Source organism: Callospermophilus lateralis, chromosome 14 (assembly GCF_048772815.1).
Source record: "Callospermophilus lateralis isolate mCalLat2 chromosome 14, mCalLat2.hap1, whole genome shotgun sequence".
NCBI lineage: Eukaryota > Metazoa > Chordata > Mammalia > Rodentia > Sciuridae > Callospermophilus > Callospermophilus lateralis.
The window spans coordinates 96,828,648-96,845,990 of record NC_135318.1 but is presented as its reverse complement, the minus strand read 5'-3'; the positions used below and the strand labels follow the sequence as shown (position 1 = coordinate 96,845,990).

Sequence of the window (17,343 nt, the reverse complement as noted above, 5' to 3'; positions counted from 1 at the left end):
CAGGAGAGTCTCTGACACTTCCTGAGAGCATCATGCTGCTCCTGAGTCTGAGCTGCTCTACCTCCAGTCTTCTCCGTCTCAGCAAGATGGCACCGCTGCTCTCCAGGGGGATATGCCAAGAACATGGAGTCTTCCCTTCTTCTATCAGCCCCTCCCTCCCCTCTCTGACCTACTGACATGTCCTGGGGACACACCCAGAACTGGACCACTTCTCCCCAAGGCCTCCGCCACCACATCTCCCGAGGTTACAGTTCTGGATAAGCTCCATCACCCTAGGCCTTCCCAGACTGTCCACTGCACCCCAGGAGCATGTGGATCCTGTAAAGATGTTATTCCATATGGAAGGAAAGGAAAGATAGTCGGAAGTTTGTGGCTGCACAGGGGAGGATGTATAAACCCCTCATGAAATACTATGTCAAGCAAGGACAAAACCTCAGAGAAAATAAAGATGGCCCCACTCCACCTCCCTCCGGGAAATGATTACACCTCCATAAATTTACAGTAGAAAACACATTTTGTGCTTTGCCACAAGCAAGCATGGGGTTGACTTTCCCCTCAAAGTGAGATTGTCAGGGGAGACTGGTAGCTCAGCGTTCCAGCACAGACTCCCCAAGGTGAAAGACCCTGAGCTCCTGGTACCAATGGTGTCAACAGTTGTTGTATAAATGACAGCTCTCACTTGGTGCTTCAGCGACTCAGGGCCCTAGAGAGGTCACTCAGCTTGGTGTGGCCATCTCTCCTTTCCAACTGGGGACTGGCTCAGGCCAGGCCCATACTTGGTGTGTGCCTCCCTTGCCAGTGCTGTCCACTAAAGCCTTCCAGTGGGCAATGCCCAAGTCCTTCTCCTGTGGCCTAATCCCACATTTCAATTTCCACCTCCCTGACTCCGAGCTCCCCGTGAAACTCCAGACCACATTCCCTTCAGAACTGGCTTCTGAATTTCCCTTCAGGGTGCCACCTTTCATGGGAGCTCAGATATGTCTGACACTTTCCAACCACCAACCAAAAGTTCTCCCCCTCTTTGAGACTTCTCGGCTCTCATTACCATTTTGCTACTCCCACAAGCAGCCAGAGACCAGAGCAGCAGAGTCCTATTGCAGCCTCCTGCTGAAGCCACACATACAGGAAGGTGCACGGAAAGGCAAGGGTCCCAAGTCTTTAGGTGGGATGCGAGCCTTCCCCTCAGTCAAAATACTCCCCACCCACCCTACCCTATCCCACCTTCCATCTCTCAGTACTTCCTTGAACTTCAGTTTAAAGCAGGCTCTCCAAAGAGCTCCCACTTGCTTCCATTGACAGAACACCCTCAGGCATTGTTCCTCAGGTTATCAAGAGCAATTAAAGGACTTCAGAGCAGGAATTCATTCAAGACCACCAGTTGGCTACGTCTCCACCTGGAGCTGGTGAAAGGGGGCATGGCAGCACCACTACAGGGATAATTCCAGGTATGGAACTCAGAACAAGATGCACACTGCGCTTGCAACTATAAGAATGCCCACAGACCAAGGAGCAGGTATAAAACAGACCGGCAAACAGAGTTTTTCAGTTATTTCTCACCATTGCTATCATTTAAGTATTTTGCTTTTTTGTTTTTAAAGTACTTTTTTTTTAGTTGTAGATTTATTTAGTTGTACCTTTATTTATTTATTTTTATGTGGTGCTGAGGATCGAACCCAGTGCCTCACATGTGCCAGGCAAGTGCTCTACCACTGAGTCACAACCCCAGCCCCAGGTACTTTGCTTTTGTTACTCAGTTGCTTACATAAAAATTGGAATTATAGTACTGTTAGCCACGTAATGCCCAAATCTTGGTTTCTAAGACTATTCTCCAATAAAAGGGATGAGGATTCTTAGAAAAAATGGCTAAGTCTAGTCTTGGACGGGAAATGTTTGCGATGAGCCTGGAGTCTCTTACAGTATCAAAAAGGAAGAGCTGAAAACCCCACAAAATAACCTACAACGAGGCAGGAATGACAAAGGCACACAGGAGCCAAATGAAAGAGCTCCTAATGGTCAACACTAGAAAAATGTGAGCAATGAAATAAATAACAGTACTAGGTAACAACTCAAAACCATGGGTCACGGTGATACAAATGACAATAGATCAATAAGAATAGAGACAAATCTCCTGATTAAGGAGCATTCCAAATAATTGACAAAGGTTGAGTATAATCCCAACCCTTCTATTTGGGTTGTGGATGATGACTTCCTTCCAAACAATTCAGAATGTAAAGTAGGGGCTGCGACTTCACAGTTGAGATACATGACAACACTACTGCTGGCCAGGTGATCAAGTCAAGGCGATGGTACTCTTGCTATGATGCTGTGAGAGGATAATTTTCCCTTTATGGTCTTCCTCCCTGAAACCCATAACCCCTGTCTAATGATGTTAGAAAAAAACACCAGACAAAACTAAACTGAAGGGCATTCTATGCACTTCTGAACATCTGTCCTGAATACTGTCATGGTCATCAAAAACAAGGATATTTTGAGAAACAGTCATAACCAAGACTTGACTAGTAAATGTAATATGGTGGCCTGGAGTGGATCCTGGGACTGGTAAAGCACATTAGGCAATAAACTACTAAAACAAAAACAATAACAAAAAAAATAAAACACTAACTTAAATCTAAATAAAATATGCACTCTAATTAATAATGCAACAATTTTGGTTATGACTAGTGTACAAAGAAGTAGTACTTGACTAGTGTTAAGAAGTTAAAAATTGAGAAAAATGGGCTTAAGGGGATGGAGAAACTGTACTACCTATACAACTTTTCTATAAATTCAAAACTATTCTAAAATTAAGTTTATTTTTAAATAATCCTCACTCTGAATCAACTAGCTTTTCCTTTTTTTCAGCAAGAATGGTAACCCATACTTTATTTCCCATAGTACTTAGCTATCTCTTCCCTTCCTAGGTGCCAATCAAGGCATGTGTGTGGTGTGAGTTGGTGTTTACTTTCAGACTCACCCATGCCCAGTTCCTGCCACTGACTGAGGTCTCAAGTACAAAACTGCAGGTCAACACTCCAAGTCAAAGCAGGCAAATTCCCCAAACCCATGTCCCAGGAGGAGGCCATTAGCAGTAGAGCAATCAGACATCTAAACAGCAGCCATGGGTGTTTGCAGAACCCTTTGCTTGCCTTATGCAACCAGGCTTCCAGGAATGTTCTATTCCTAGACTCCTTCTGATGTAACTTATCCACAGAAATCCAGCACCACACTAAGAAGCTCTTTGATATGTACTTTTTTCCCCAACCCAGACTGCACACTCTCTGGGAAACTCTGAGGAACTGCTGTCCCACCTGATCCAGAACCTAGTGGCTGTACCTTTTAAAAGCTATCCAGATGCATCAATGCTTGAGAGGAAAGGGATACAGATTTAGCAAACCCAATATGAAAATCTGATATTCTAATGCTCCAAAACCCAAAACTTTTTGAGCATCATGCCAACACTCAACTGGTAAATACTCTGTCAATATTTCAAATCTGCAAAACTCCTAAGACTCTTCTAGTGCCAAGCATTGCAAATAAGGGATAGACAACATGGACACAGGATGATGGAAAAGCACTGAAAGTCGAAGGGTCTCCTCTTTTAGAAGATCATCAAGAAAAAGAAAGTAAGGGGACAAAAGAAAAGGAGAAAGAAGGAGGGAGAACAGGGAGCACCAGCCTGGACAAGAAGCAAGATTCTTCTTTCCAGGCACCAGAGAATCCACAGTGGTTTCACAAGGTATCATTGGGACATGTCTGACCAAGTTTTAAGAGGAACTGCAATGTCTGTGCATTTTCATAAAACTTGGCCTAAGTTATGAATGACACTCCAGGAAAGAACTTCAGTCAGTCAACATGATCACAGGAGTCCACAGGTTAACCATTCAAAGGATGATGAAGAGTTACCAGAGTCTCATTTAAGACATCAAAATACTTTCACATTTCAAAATATGAAGTCAACATAATAAAATTACCTGGAGCTGGGTTCCCATCATCAGAAACTGATAGTAGTTGTCCCTAAGTGAGAGCTAGCCCTAAGTGTCAGAGGTACAAGTAGAGATACCTGGATTCAAACTCTGGGCCTTCAGGAAATCTGACCACGTAATCCACCAAGGACAGTAAGCATAGAAATTTTTTAAAGAAACATTGTTATCATAATTCCTTTACTGAAAGTCTATGAAATAAAGGGAGAGAAGAGCCCCACCCACAATCACACCTTAATTAAAACCAATTCTTTTACTTGCATATTTTACATGTATAAGATCAGTGACTATAAGAGATTTTAGTAACCTGCCTTTTCACCTGAATCTTAGATTGTAAAGACACTTCTTATTGCAACCAGGCAGCATGATTATCACATTGTTAAATTTTAATCTAAAATATGTCTTACAAAGATGGTAACATTCTTTCAGCTCTTCAGCAGCCAGAGGCCAGCAAGGCAACAAGGACCCTGCATGATTAGGATGGTCTCCACTGGCATGAAAGCTAGACCTCTTAGTGGGATGAGATCACATTTTTAATAACCAACCATCCCACAAAACGGATGTGCAACAGCTAGAGTTCACTGGACCATTACAGAAGCCAGGGAAGAATAGATGTCAGGTTTGCAACAAGAAACTAACACAAAGAAAAGCCTGGATTAGAAGACTAAGGTCACCGCCCTTGGCAGAATCTCAAACAAGGATGCTCACTGCATTACTGATACCATGAAGGATGTTACACCATAAATTGCAAGAGTTAACAGCAGCCTAAGGCCTGTCAGGGAAATAGTAAATTATGGCTCAGTCATATGGTGAAATACTTTGTAGATAGCTGAAATGGAAATCATTGAGTTTATAACAACTTGACAAGTAAAGAACTAAGATCCTAAGATCTAATATAAATACACAGAAGCACACACATACAAAGTGGGAGAGATCAGAAGAAAATACTACAATGTTAACACTAGTAGTGACATATCATGCCTTTCCTTCTCTTCTACTGGACTATGTTTCACTAAACTTTTGTAGAAAGTATTCAAGATTTTAATAACCGGGAAAACATACCTGCACTTGGTTACGTGGCTCCTCCACAAGCTGTCCTGTGGTGTTCCCACTTTCTCCTAGGCTATTTCCTCTAAGCTCTCCCTTCAGGGGTCACCTCAAAATACCACCCCATTGCAAACTTGTGGTGCATATCAAGACAATCCCCCCAGCCACATGAAAACTGCCACACCCTTGGCTTTTGGCCCTTTAAAAACAGGGACTGGGGCTTGTCCATTCCTGACCACAGGCCAAGAGAAATGAAGCACCAGAGGGCCTGACACACAGGGAGAAGAGAGAGCCAAGAGCAAGCCACCCAGGAGAAGAGGGGGCTGGGAATTCAGAAGACGAGGACCCAGGGGCAACCCGAGAAGAGGGTCAGTTTCAGGAATGAACATGGGAGAGGAAGCTAGATCCACCGCCAGGGGAGTCATCAGAAGGTGACATGACCTCAAAGGCAGGTGGCCAGGTCTTTCTGGAGAAAGAAATAACCAAAATAACCTAGAATTACAAGGCAGTCACAGGAGTGGAGAAGACAGGGCAATTCTACTTAGGAGGAAGAACATGCACAGATGGACACCACTCTTATTTAGAGGTCTCTGGCTCTCCTGGAACAACCAGCTATTTCAGTTAATGGCAGCAGGCAGGGGGGCATCTGCAAGGGGACAAAGGCTTCTTTATATGAAAACAGAGGCTCAGGCTGCAGGGTGAAAGGGCAGAGCAGACTTCACAAGACAACAGGAATGTGGCTGGTCTGCTGGGCACAGCCAATTTCTTCTCCATGGATGGCCACATATCACCTTCCTGTCCAATCATGGGAGCAGAGAGCCCTCAGAAAGGTGGACAGGAGCCCACTGGGCTACTACCTTTAGGGCAGGCTCCTGGGCAACATAACAAGGTGGATAGCCATAGGGATGTTAGGTGCAGCCAGAACCTTCTGAAAGAAGCCAATCCTGAGGCAGAGGTGGACACAGTCCTGCCATCCTTTCCACTGGTGGTGGGGACAGGCCACCTCAGCATCCCACAAATGCCACAACAGCAAGGCAGTGTGTGAGGGAAGCTGATCTGTCAGGACAGCAGCTCCACCCTACACTTGACCATCCCTATACCGCCTAGGGCAGCTCTGAGGCCACAAGCCCAGTTTGGAGAAATAGCTATTTCTGACCACAAGTATCACAAGACTGAAACTGAGAATTAAGAAGCAATGCTGGCTTCCTGTTCCCAGCATAAAATGTGTGAAGAATGGCTTACAAAATATGAAGAATCAAACAGACAGAAATAATAACCAGCAAATTCAGGGTAATGGTAACTTCAGAGAGAGGAAAGGAGGCACAAGTGGTTCCAGCCATGCTGAGAATGAGCTGTCCTGTGCTGTGGGGAATTTCTGCATTCTCCCCATCACCGTTACATGGAGTCTGTCTGATGAACACTGTAGTTATTAAGAGGTACGACAAAGGTCACCCAAAGACCATTTTACTGATATATTTTCAATTACTTGTTTAAGTTTTCAAGAAGCAATGTAACTATAGTACAAAAATTTTAAGGGACAGCTCAGAAACCATGTGTACCTCTGAAAAGGTAGCAGTTTGGATCATGTCCAGGTTTTGTTCAGAAGGCTTGTCCCTGGGTGTCCCACACTTACCCACATCAGCACTAACTCACTGACATCCTATGTGATGAGCCCCTAGGGAGATACTGTCCTTCAGGCAGGTGTGACAAATGGAGGGACCACCACCCAGCTGACCATAGGCGATTTCTACCTTCTAGGAGAGGTGATTTCACCTGTCCACTGGTGCCCACCTTTACGATGGCTGCTTTCATTTTTAAATCCCCACCAGCTTGACTTCCCCGTAAGGAAGACCAGGAACAATCAACCTGACATCTGTGAAGGCTCTCCTTGGGATTGGCACCAGTAAGGTGAACCCTTATGAACCACACCTGGCCAAAACAATCACAAGTAGCAACTGACTCTGTTGTCCCTCTGGGGTGTGATTTTATCAATGGCTCCAAAGTCTTAGCCCCAAAACATGATAGTGTGAAATCACAGGAATGAAGGTAGAGAGGGCAGGGACCAGGGCACAAGGATTGTTTTAGAGCAAGGGGGCCCAACAGGGTCCCACACATCACCTGCTATACCACTTTCTTTAACACTGTTTAAACTTTTCAAGTACAAACTGTTGAGCTATTGTGCCAGGACAAGAAAGCAAACAGCCCAACTCTAATATGGCAAACTTGTAATAAAGGGAAAGGGGGAAAGCACTACTAAGGAAATCTGTCCCCAGAGGATGTGAAGCCCAGTCAGAGGCACAGGGGTAGGTGGAGAAAACACAGAAGATCAGCGGCCCGACACTCAGTCAGTCGGGCCTCACCAGCTGCGGCGGTCTCCCTCGTCTTCCGGGCTGCTTAGAGTTCTCTCCTGGCACCAGTCTGCTTGATTACACTGGATCACTAAGATATAACAAATATATTCCCTCCCCATAAATCTACTACTGAGGCTCCATGCGGTAAGATCCTTTATATGGAGAAATGCATCACTGAATCTTCATGCCTAAGACCACTTCAGATGGGTAGAACCCAGGCCAACCTGAGGCCACACACAATTCCCTAAAGAAACCAGCACTGTTGAGAGGCCCTGGAATTATACAGGAGCCACTGGTTATCAGAATAAAAACCATGAACACAGAGAGATCCAACTCCAAGAGTGGTACATTTCACATAGGCCAAGTGACCAAGCTGGCAGTGGTAGAGCAAATGCAAGGAGGCTTTGGGGATAGGCCCGGGCTTCTTTCCCTTCAGAACATTCTCAGTGGAAGACAATTTCACCCCAACTGGGTCACACTAGGTCCACAGTGTTCTTCCCACCCTCGTGTTTACTTCTTGGCCTCTCTATAGGGTGAGGGCTCACCCTAAGGGACCCTGTGATGGATGTACCAGATGCAGAAAGGTCTCATCAGTCTTCTGCTTACATTGTTTTGGTAGAACACCACCTTCAAAGAGTGCTGGAGTGGAACCGTAACTAGCAGGTGAACGTGCAGTAGCCTGGGGAACCTAAGACCAAACCCAGGCACTTCTTCAGTCTCTGGGCCTTGGTTTCTTCATCTGCACACTGGTAGAGAATTGCTGCCTGGTGGCAGGCACAGCTCCCCACAACAGTGGCAGCCTCACCAGTGCTGAGGACAAGAGGACAAGACACTGGTGGCAACATGACTCATTCCTGGGGTTGGAAGGTCTGAGGCATGCAGTAGTTCACACTCACCTGACATTCTCTACAGGCCAGTACTGGGGGACTCTGGCTGGGAGACAGACATTCAGATCCAGGAGCAGAGCTGGCACCACGGCAGGCTGGCTGAACATTCGGTGCTCTGGAGGGCCAGGGCTGGAGATGGGGCACTCTCTGCCTGGTGAGGACTGCTGGCCAGGAAAAAGGGACCAAGGGTACAAATGCACAGGAGATGAATGGCTGCCTCAGTCACTTGCGTCTTTGTGCACAAGGGCCCACCAATGCCTGGGATCACGCAAGAGTGTAGAGACCCCAAGGAGAGCAAACTCCGTTCCAGGTCTCCAGCACAGACAGTGCCAGGAAACCAGTCAGCTCTGACATTCCTAATAGGGAAAAATGACCATGGCAGTCCTTCCTACAGTGAAAAGCCTTACACCACTCATGAGAGCATGACAGAGCACTGGATAAATATCTGGTCACACCACCTCTCAGGGCATGCTTTCTTCTTCTGTAAAACCAAAATGAATAAAATTACCTCATCAGATAGCCAGTGATTAATAAACTGATCCTTCACAAAGTCTTGCACCAGGGAAGGCCCAGCATCCATTAAGTGAATCAACCTCCCAGGTGACTCCCACCTGCCCAAGTAGTCAAGAGGACGAGGGCCTTCCAGAGGCTCCAAATGAGTGCCCTACAGAAATGCAGAAGGCTCTAAGTCTCAGTAGGGCAACACCCTGTAGCCAGCAGGGAGGGCAGCATACTGGGGCACTGCACTGTTGGAAGAAAGCCACCTCAGGCAGCACTCCCTGGAGGCAGCTTCCTGCCCCTGCTGAGCTATCTGGGGATAGTTTCTAAGTCTGAAGAAGACGGCATCCCAGGAGAGGCTTTCTAGGAAGTCCCATACCGAGGATCTGGGGGCAGTTTTAGATACTAGTACAGCCCAAGGGAGAGCTGACCCTTGAACTCTGGCAGAGAGGCAGAGTACAGGTCAGGCACAAGGGGCTCCAGAGATCATCACATGGGAACCAGCTCAATCCAAGTCAGCTTGCCAGGAACCAAGAAGATAGCTAGGCTCAGACTTCCTCATAAGTGACTGCCCTCTCCAGGGAATAAAACAAATCTGTTGTTATCCTTACACTTCAAATGCCATTTGCAACTGTTATTCATTTCAGTGAAGTTGACACTTATCAGATGTTTCATGTATCAAAGAATATCAACTGGGACCCCCTCCTCATAACACTGTCCACACAGTTTCCTGCCATTCAGCCACCCTTTCTGTGTCACAAACACTGTGGGCCACATGTTGTGAGTGAAGTCTGGGCCTCCTGGCAACCTCGAAAAATCCAAGAATACAGTCCACACTGCTGACTCATGCAAAGCAGAGTCAAAACTCTGGTTCCTGTGGCTGGGAAAAGTCGGTTCAAAGCAGTGATAACCATGTACAGATGCCACCAACCAGTCCATAAACTTAACTGTGAGGCCTCCATATCTAGAACTGGTATGTGATTTTCATGGCAAAACCCAGCTCCTGGCTTTTATGATACCTTGATCAACTGGTTTGAAGCAAAGTAGCCTTGAGTTAACTCCTGAAGCACACACAGGAGATTCCCTGCCTAAAGCAAGCAGACTCCACACATTAGGACTGCTGCTTGCCGGATGGGGACACAAGCCCCTCCCCATGCTCCTAGACTCAACTGACACTAAATCAGCAGCCCAATCTTTGAAAAGTAATAAAAATAAGGTAATATCTTCAGTGGGTTGTGACTCAGGAATAAACACTCTAGGGCGCCAGGAAGTGTGGTCACCAGACTTGCCTAGGAGCCTGAGGGAAGTGCCCAGTCTCGTATAGTCTCATGGGAAGTCAGAGGACTCATTTAAGTCTCTAGACTCTAGTACCTTTTAGACCTCAAACTTCAAATTCTGACTAAAAAAGACTTCTTTTGCCCAGTTAAAAAGTTAGGCCAGTTGACTGATTTCTATAATCCAATCTTTTTACTGAAATATTTCCACTTATACCCCTTCACCAGTGACACCTGGAAGATGGAGAACTCCCTGGGGTTCAGTCCCAAAATCTGTGTTGAAGGAGTCTTCTGAGACACTCCTGTAAGGCACTAATGTGGGTGAAGCCATCATAGCCTGCTTCTTAGAAGATGCCTGAAGCTTTATACATTGTTTCCAATTAAGTCCTAATAGTGTATATAAATCTGGACCTCCCTCTTTTCCATCATCAGAAAATAGCACTTAAACAGAAAGTCATAGGTGTGGGCCACTTTCATGTTCCGTGATGACAAAACTGCAGAGTAAGCAAGGACAGATGGGGAGACAGCTGCACCCTCCTCAGCAGTCCCAAACTTCTACCCTCACCCCTTTCACTCCTACCTTTACACATCTTACCCTCCAGGCGCCCTCTTCTCAGCCACACTGGTAAGCATCAAAAGGGTCTAGAGATCACCACTGCTTGCTACAAAGAAAGTAGGGAAGTCACAGGCACCTCTATTGACCCGGATGTGGAAGTGGTCTGCTCCTCCCACCTGGACACAAACTGCAGCACAGCTCTGGTGGAAAACCATCTGCCAGGCTGTATGGCTGCCTCAGTACCACGTGCCCTAGACATCCTCAAGCTCCTGGACAAATGACCTGGTCCTCAGATCAACAAGCAAGCTGTTAAGGAACTCCGTCAAAGCCCCCTGGACATGGAGTAGTCCTCCTCCTCTCTCCCCAGCCACCTCTCTCCTCATGAGGAGGCCTCTGCCAAGTGCAACATGTGCCAGGGTTGCCTGCAGCTGTCCTAATGGCAGGGAGGATATCATGACTTAAGTACTATGTGGCTGAGACAGAGAAAGGAAACACCTGCAAATTAAGAAGTGTGCGAATTTTAGCTTTAAACATATCCCTCTCAGACAGCAGAGTCTAAAATAGTACCTCCTATTTTAGGGAGACCAAAAGCAGCTCCTAAATCAGCCACTACAGAGACCCTGAGTTTGAGACAAGGACTGCACAATAACAGAAGTTGGGGCAGCAGGGACTGAACAACACGTAACTCTGCTCCAGCTCCAGCTCCAGCTCCACTTGAACGATGAGCACACTGAGGCTTGGAGAGCCAACATGGCTGCTACAGTCCTCCTGGCTCAAATGCTGTGCTCTCTACTTCTGATCTTCTCCCACAGGAGGGTCCAGCAGTCCAGGTCAAAGAGGCCCCCACCTCTGTCCCCTTGTCCAGCTGAGGCCTCCTGGGCAGAACCCACACTGCTTGGTGAAGTGGGCTCTGGATAGGCAGAGGCATGAGGGGTGTTAGGGAGAATACCTTGGCTCATCAGGCCCTTGAACTCTAGGCTCAGCAAGGACAGTCACTAATAGAGGGATTGAAACAATCACAGTCTTGTTCTCTCATACACAGTATAGTTCCCTTAAGACACCAATGGCTCCCTGGAGATTAAGGGCAGGAGGGAGGTGATCACCAGCGATTGGGCCAAGACCCACTGTCACTGACACTTGGTTAACCCCCCTAAAGTTAGGCCATGGTCGAGATCTCAGAGAAAGGCAATAGTAAAGCTGTCCCTCTGAACATGGGGCCCAGAGCAGTCACCTGTTATGACCCGAGACTGGCCGTGGTCAACCGGGTCCATGCAGAAGGATCAGGATGGACCCACACCTGTTCAGGCACAGGGCCTAGAGTGTGGGGCCTTATGCTAGGAAGATGGAACCTTATGCCTCACCTACCCTCAGGGCAGAGAGTGCAGATTCTCGAGCCAGGCCACTAGATTCCAATTCTAGCTCTGCTACTTACTAGGCTCACCCAGGCAGGGGTAGCTCCTTTAACCTGCTTCTCCTCAGTCTTCACCTCTATAAAAGAGGCATCCAGAAGCATATACCTCATGGAGTAGTTGCAAAACTAGATGATTTAATCCCTATAAATGTACCTGTCACATAGAGGTGCCACAAAAAGCTTTGCTGCTACTATTACCACCACTACAGTTCAGAGCATCTGACAATTGCAGGACCCCAAGACTCTTATATCCAATTATAACCAGGGGCTATGGAAGCACAGGCCACACCACTGCATCAAAGACAGCTAGCAAGGGGTTACACATGTCCAGGGATTCAGAAAAATGTACATCAGGAACCAAGGCAGGGATGGAACTAAAGCACAAACTTAACCTACTATCCTCACAGGTCAGGAAGAGAATGGGCTAGAGTGCCTTTGAGAATTTCTGAAAGAAGGGAAGCAAGGTAATCTTGACCATTCCTAGGTGACAGTATTCCAGGGATAACCACTTTGGTGACCCAACTCACAAAGAGCAGAGCAAGGACAGTTCTCCAGGGCCCACCTCCTAAGACCCAGTGCTGGGCCACAGCACCACAACCTAGAGCATCCCTGGATAGGGGAAGGAAGCCCAGAGTGGGTGGGAGAATGGGAGGTGGGGCCCTTCCCCAGAGCAGTGTCCACCCAGCAGGAGAGTCCCTGTTCTAAGGAATTCCTGAGCTCAACACTCCTAAGGGACAGTGTTTTAGACTGAATGGAAAGCCAGTCAGGGTTAGTTAAAAAAAAAAAAAAAAAAAAAAAAATACACACACACACACACACACACACACACACACACATACTGGTTTGTATGTCTTTGAAACACCTGACCCAAAGCTGAGAGTCAACACCTAAAAAGCAAAATTAAAATTCTAGGCACTATTGAAACTCAAAATTTTTAAAAGTGTCTACAGTATGATCCTTCATTATCCTGTGCATCCATTCTAACAAAATTCATTAAGTTTTGAGATTAAAAGACCAATTTCAGGTGGCAGTTGTGACTTTTTAATCAAAGAGAAAAATGTGGGTAAAATCCCACCACAAAAATGACTTGCTACCAAAAAAAAGCGATGTGGAGTTGATTTTCCAGATTCTGCCACCAAATTTGGACTTCCTGAGGGTGGATTAAACATTTGTGGATTAGCCTTAGTAAACAAATAAGAGTGCATTTGTGAAATAATTGAAAAATAAAAAGCATTCTTGCTGCACTCCACAGTTATTTGGAATTACTGGCAAACAAGGGGGAACCAAGGACCTGTCCCTCCCCATCATGGGGGTGCTGCTTGCCCCTCCCTGGCCCCATGTGAGGGAAGCACCACTCCAGGGGGCAGTGGGCTACTGAGCTCACCTCTGCTCCACAATGTCCCAGCCACCACAGCTGACCAACAACAGGCTCCTAGGACATTTCTTGTCTTTTTTAGCCTACTGACACTTAAGTACAAAACAACATGAAGTGTAAAAGTTCAATGTCTTGGGCTGGGGTGCAGCCCATGACAAGAACTTGCCTAGCATGTGCAAGGTCTGGGTTCCATCTCCAGCACCACAGATTTTTTTATTAAAAAATAATAATAATAAGTTTAAAGTGCTGCTAAATTTTATGAATAATTTTAACGAGAACAAATTTATTTTGTACTATATTCTGACTCCTGTGGTGTCACCCATGATGTTGCTTTATCCAAGGCTTGTGCTCTCTCTGACATCTCATCTGTCATCCTAGCTGGCCAAGAGTTGTTTAAACAGTGGAGAAAGAGCTGACTTTAGGTACCTGGAAGGCAGCACACAGGGTTTTAGAGTGCTCTCTGAACTTGGAATCTGAGGAGCTAACTCCCTGACTAAAGCCTCTCAGGATGTATCACAAAGTGGTCACCCAGGATGAACATTCTGGTCCATCCACCTTTCCCAGCTCCCTAAGTACCTCACTCATGGGCTGTTTCTTACAGGATCTCACTGGTGCTTCATGACCAATTTAAACAGCAGTTTCTCTGTGAAGCTTCCCTCCCTTTCAGGCAGGATAAACACCCTGTTCCCTCTCTAAAGGAACAGGAAAAAAACCTTTACTACCATGTAAATCCTTGTCTCCCCTAGTTCCTTAGCAGAAGGGACCATGCCATCTTCACCATTAACCCTTCAGTCCTGAGCACAAAACCGAACCTTTGAAGGAGCCCCAGAGTCTCCTCATTCTAGTAAATGATTACATGAGAGGAAAAAACAAATTTTGTGTCCCCAGTGCCTGAGAAGGATCTGGTACATAGCAAAATTGTTTTAAAATGTTTTTCACAATGGCATAGTGTCTGTCTGTCTGACTGTCTGTCTCTCTCTCTTTGACTACAAAACAATGAAGCTAGTGGGGCACGATGACATACAACTGTCATCCTTCCAATGGCTCAGGAAGCTAAGGAGGAGGATTATAAATTCAAAGCCAGCCTCAGAAATTTAGCAAGGCCCTAAGCAACTTAGTGAGACCATGTAAAAATACCAAAAAAAAAAAAAAAAAGGGACTGGAAATATGGGGATGTGGCTCAGTGGCTAAGTGACCCTGGGTTCAATCCCCGATTTAAAAAAAAAAAAAAAAAAAAAACCAAAACCACTGAAGCTGATTTTTCTGCACCTCCAGTCAGTGGGCTGATGCTGACATGGAGTCGTGAAAAAGCAAGGCTTCGAGATGCTGGGGTGGAATGGTACACAGTCCCCCAGGGCATGGTGGCACACTAAAGGTCCAGAGCTGGGGCAGGAGCCTAGTTTGGTTCTTCTCTATTGCTAGCCAAGCAGGAGACTCTGGGCAGGCCACTTACTGGCTGTGGTCCTCAACATGATGATGCTTGCAGTGGGAAGGGCTGCATGGCACCAGGCAGGGCTCATATAACCTAGGGCTCACAGGTAAAAAGAGGGGTCTCTAAGGCTTTTCCACATTACAAAGAAGGTAACACAATGAAACAAAGAAATAAACCCCCAAATCCAACTACTTCAAAGGACATTCTTTTATGTTTGAATCATGCTTAAGAAAAAACTTAGCCAGGTACAGTGGTGCATGCCTGTAATCCTAGCTACTCAGGAGGATGAAGCAAAAGGATCACAAGTTTGAGGCCAGCCTCAGCAACTTAGAGAGACCCTGTCTCAACAAGAATTTTTAAAAGAGCCAGCCAGGGATACAGCTCAGAGATAGAGAGACTACCTAGGCTCAAACTTCAGTACTATTTAAAAAAAAAAAAAAAAAAATTCTGGTAAGCCTCACCCAGTACCCAGGAAGGTTGGGGTACAGCCCTTGCCAGTGGCACTTTGGACAACAAAGCCCTCTCTAGAGGAACCTACAATGCCCTCCTCCCTCCCGCCAGCACAGATATGCACTGCTGTGGCAAGCAGAGGGGATCCCCTCTGAAGGAGAGATGGACCCAGATGCAAGCAGTTCTGCCTCTGGCTAACTGGATGTCCCAGGCACTCACTGAGCCTGGTTCCCACCTGAGACGCAGGAGTAACTTAGCCCCTCATCATCACCTCCCGCTGTCCCCAGATGCTGTATGCTGAGGTCTCAGGGATTCAAAGGCCCACCACAGACCATCATGAGGCCTGGGCTGAGACTGTGGGAGTACAAGTCTCTGCTTTGGCCCCATGCCTCAGGAAGTCATTGTTGAGAGGACAGAGTAAGCCATGAAGAAATGCTACAGAGGGGCAAGGACATTTCTTCGGCAGATGCAGCTGTAGAGGCCTGGTTCCTTGGACATTCACTGACTATAGGAATGGTCTCTCCACATTGGCTGGCTTCTTCATGGGTTGTGCACTCCCCAGAGAGGTGTTACTCCACTCCCAACAGGAGCCCATGGTGCTAGGAGGAACAGCAAAGAGCAGCTGAGACCACGCATGCTGTCACCTGGGTGTGCTCACACTACTGACCCTCTGCTCTGAACACACTCAGAGGGAACTGTCAGGGACAAGGCTGGGAAGAAGTCCAGATGTGCACCTTCTGTCGGCCTCCCCGACCAAGAACCCCACTGGAGACTCATGCTCACCACTTCCAAAGCCCTCCTCAGTCCCCCAGGTCTCCACCCACTTGGACAGTCCTATTTGTGGCTCCAGGAGGGGCAGAAACAGGCCTGGCTGAGCGATGAGAAAATGGAAGCACATGAGAGAGCGAAAAAGGGCCTTGCTGGAGTGGACACAACCCTGTAGGCACTCTTGGTTCCTGCACAAAACAACTGACAAGGGCTAGTGGGTCTCAGGTACAAGATCTGAACAGTCAACAGGCTCCCTACAGCCTTTCAAGGAAATCCAAGACTGTTCCTTCCTAAGTCAGTCCTCACCCTGGCACTTGCCTGGCATGCTGCAGAAACAGAGCTCTGTGACCCCAAGCTCCCGGGTGCTGTCTGTGACTTCAGCCTGCTGGGGATTCCCAGGCACTGCTGATGTCAGGAGGGCTGAGGCAAATCCACTAGTGAGATCAACAATGTCTTGGGAGTTTTTCACTGTTTCTGAGATTTTAAATAAATAAATAAAAAGGCTTAAGGACCACAAGCTTCAGCACCGTCCATTTAGCAAACACAAACTGAGCTTCTAGGTCTGGTTTTTGAAAGCTCAGCCAAGGCTTTGGCCACTGAGAAGCAGCAGCACAGCCAGGCTCATTCCAATTTACAGCACTCAGATGGCCACACAGAAATGAGGAGATGCCATAGAAACCTCTTGTGGAACTTAAAACACACTCCCACCTGTTATATATTTTAATTCTACATTTTCTCCTGATGGCTTAGTGAGACTGTCAAGTTTAAAGGGGAAAAATTAAAAAAAAAAAACTTAAATACTTTTTAACCCCACAGGATCATCATTCCTTTCTCTGACATGGAAGGAAGGGAAATAAGGAGATGATGTTTCTCACTGAACCCAGGGCTGGGTGTCATTCATGGTGGCTGTACACAATGGAGCCACAGACACACAAACGCATACCCACCAGACACGTTTGCTCATTCTATACACACAGGCATGCATACATACCACACACGCTAGCACACATCCACAGCTAAAACTAGTTTAGTATGAGCTGAAAGCAAAGGCTTGGTCCAAACCATTCCAGTTTCTGAAACTAAAGGTTCAGCAAGGTATAGCAAAAATAAAACAGTAAAATCTACTTAAAGAAGGGTGGTGAGGTTTCTTTGGCAATGTCCCCCAGATCCTCTTGTAGCGAGCCATAAACCACACCCAATAGGAGGCAGCACCAAGGAAGGGACTACCCCAAAGCCATCATTTTTCCTTCTGATCCTGGCATCAGATTTCTTCCCTTTCCTGAGTCTTCAGTGTCTGGCCATGAAGGAGAAAAC

General features: G+C 46.6%; 2 protein-coding genes across 9 annotated transcripts in view; both read right to left on the bottom strand.

Moving 5' to 3' along the window:
* Positions 1-17,343, bottom strand: part of Inpp4a (inositol polyphosphate-4-phosphatase type I A) — a 135,807-nt gene that overhangs the window by 93,078 nt on the left and 25,386 nt on the right. The window contains exon 1 of one of the 8 annotated variants that reach the window (XM_076833207.2): positions 8,275-8,350. The exons of the other annotated variants lie outside the window; for them this stretch is intronic. The gene's annotated coding sequence lies outside the window, so the exon portion shown is untranslated. Of the gene's footprint in view, positions 1-8,274; positions 8,351-17,343 lie in introns of those variants that run through there. 8 annotated transcript variants of the gene reach the window in all.
* LOC143380315 (STING ER exit protein) overlaps positions 1-17,343 on the bottom strand; it is a 56,562-nt gene that overhangs the window by 13,838 nt on the left and 25,381 nt on the right. The window lies entirely within an intron of this gene.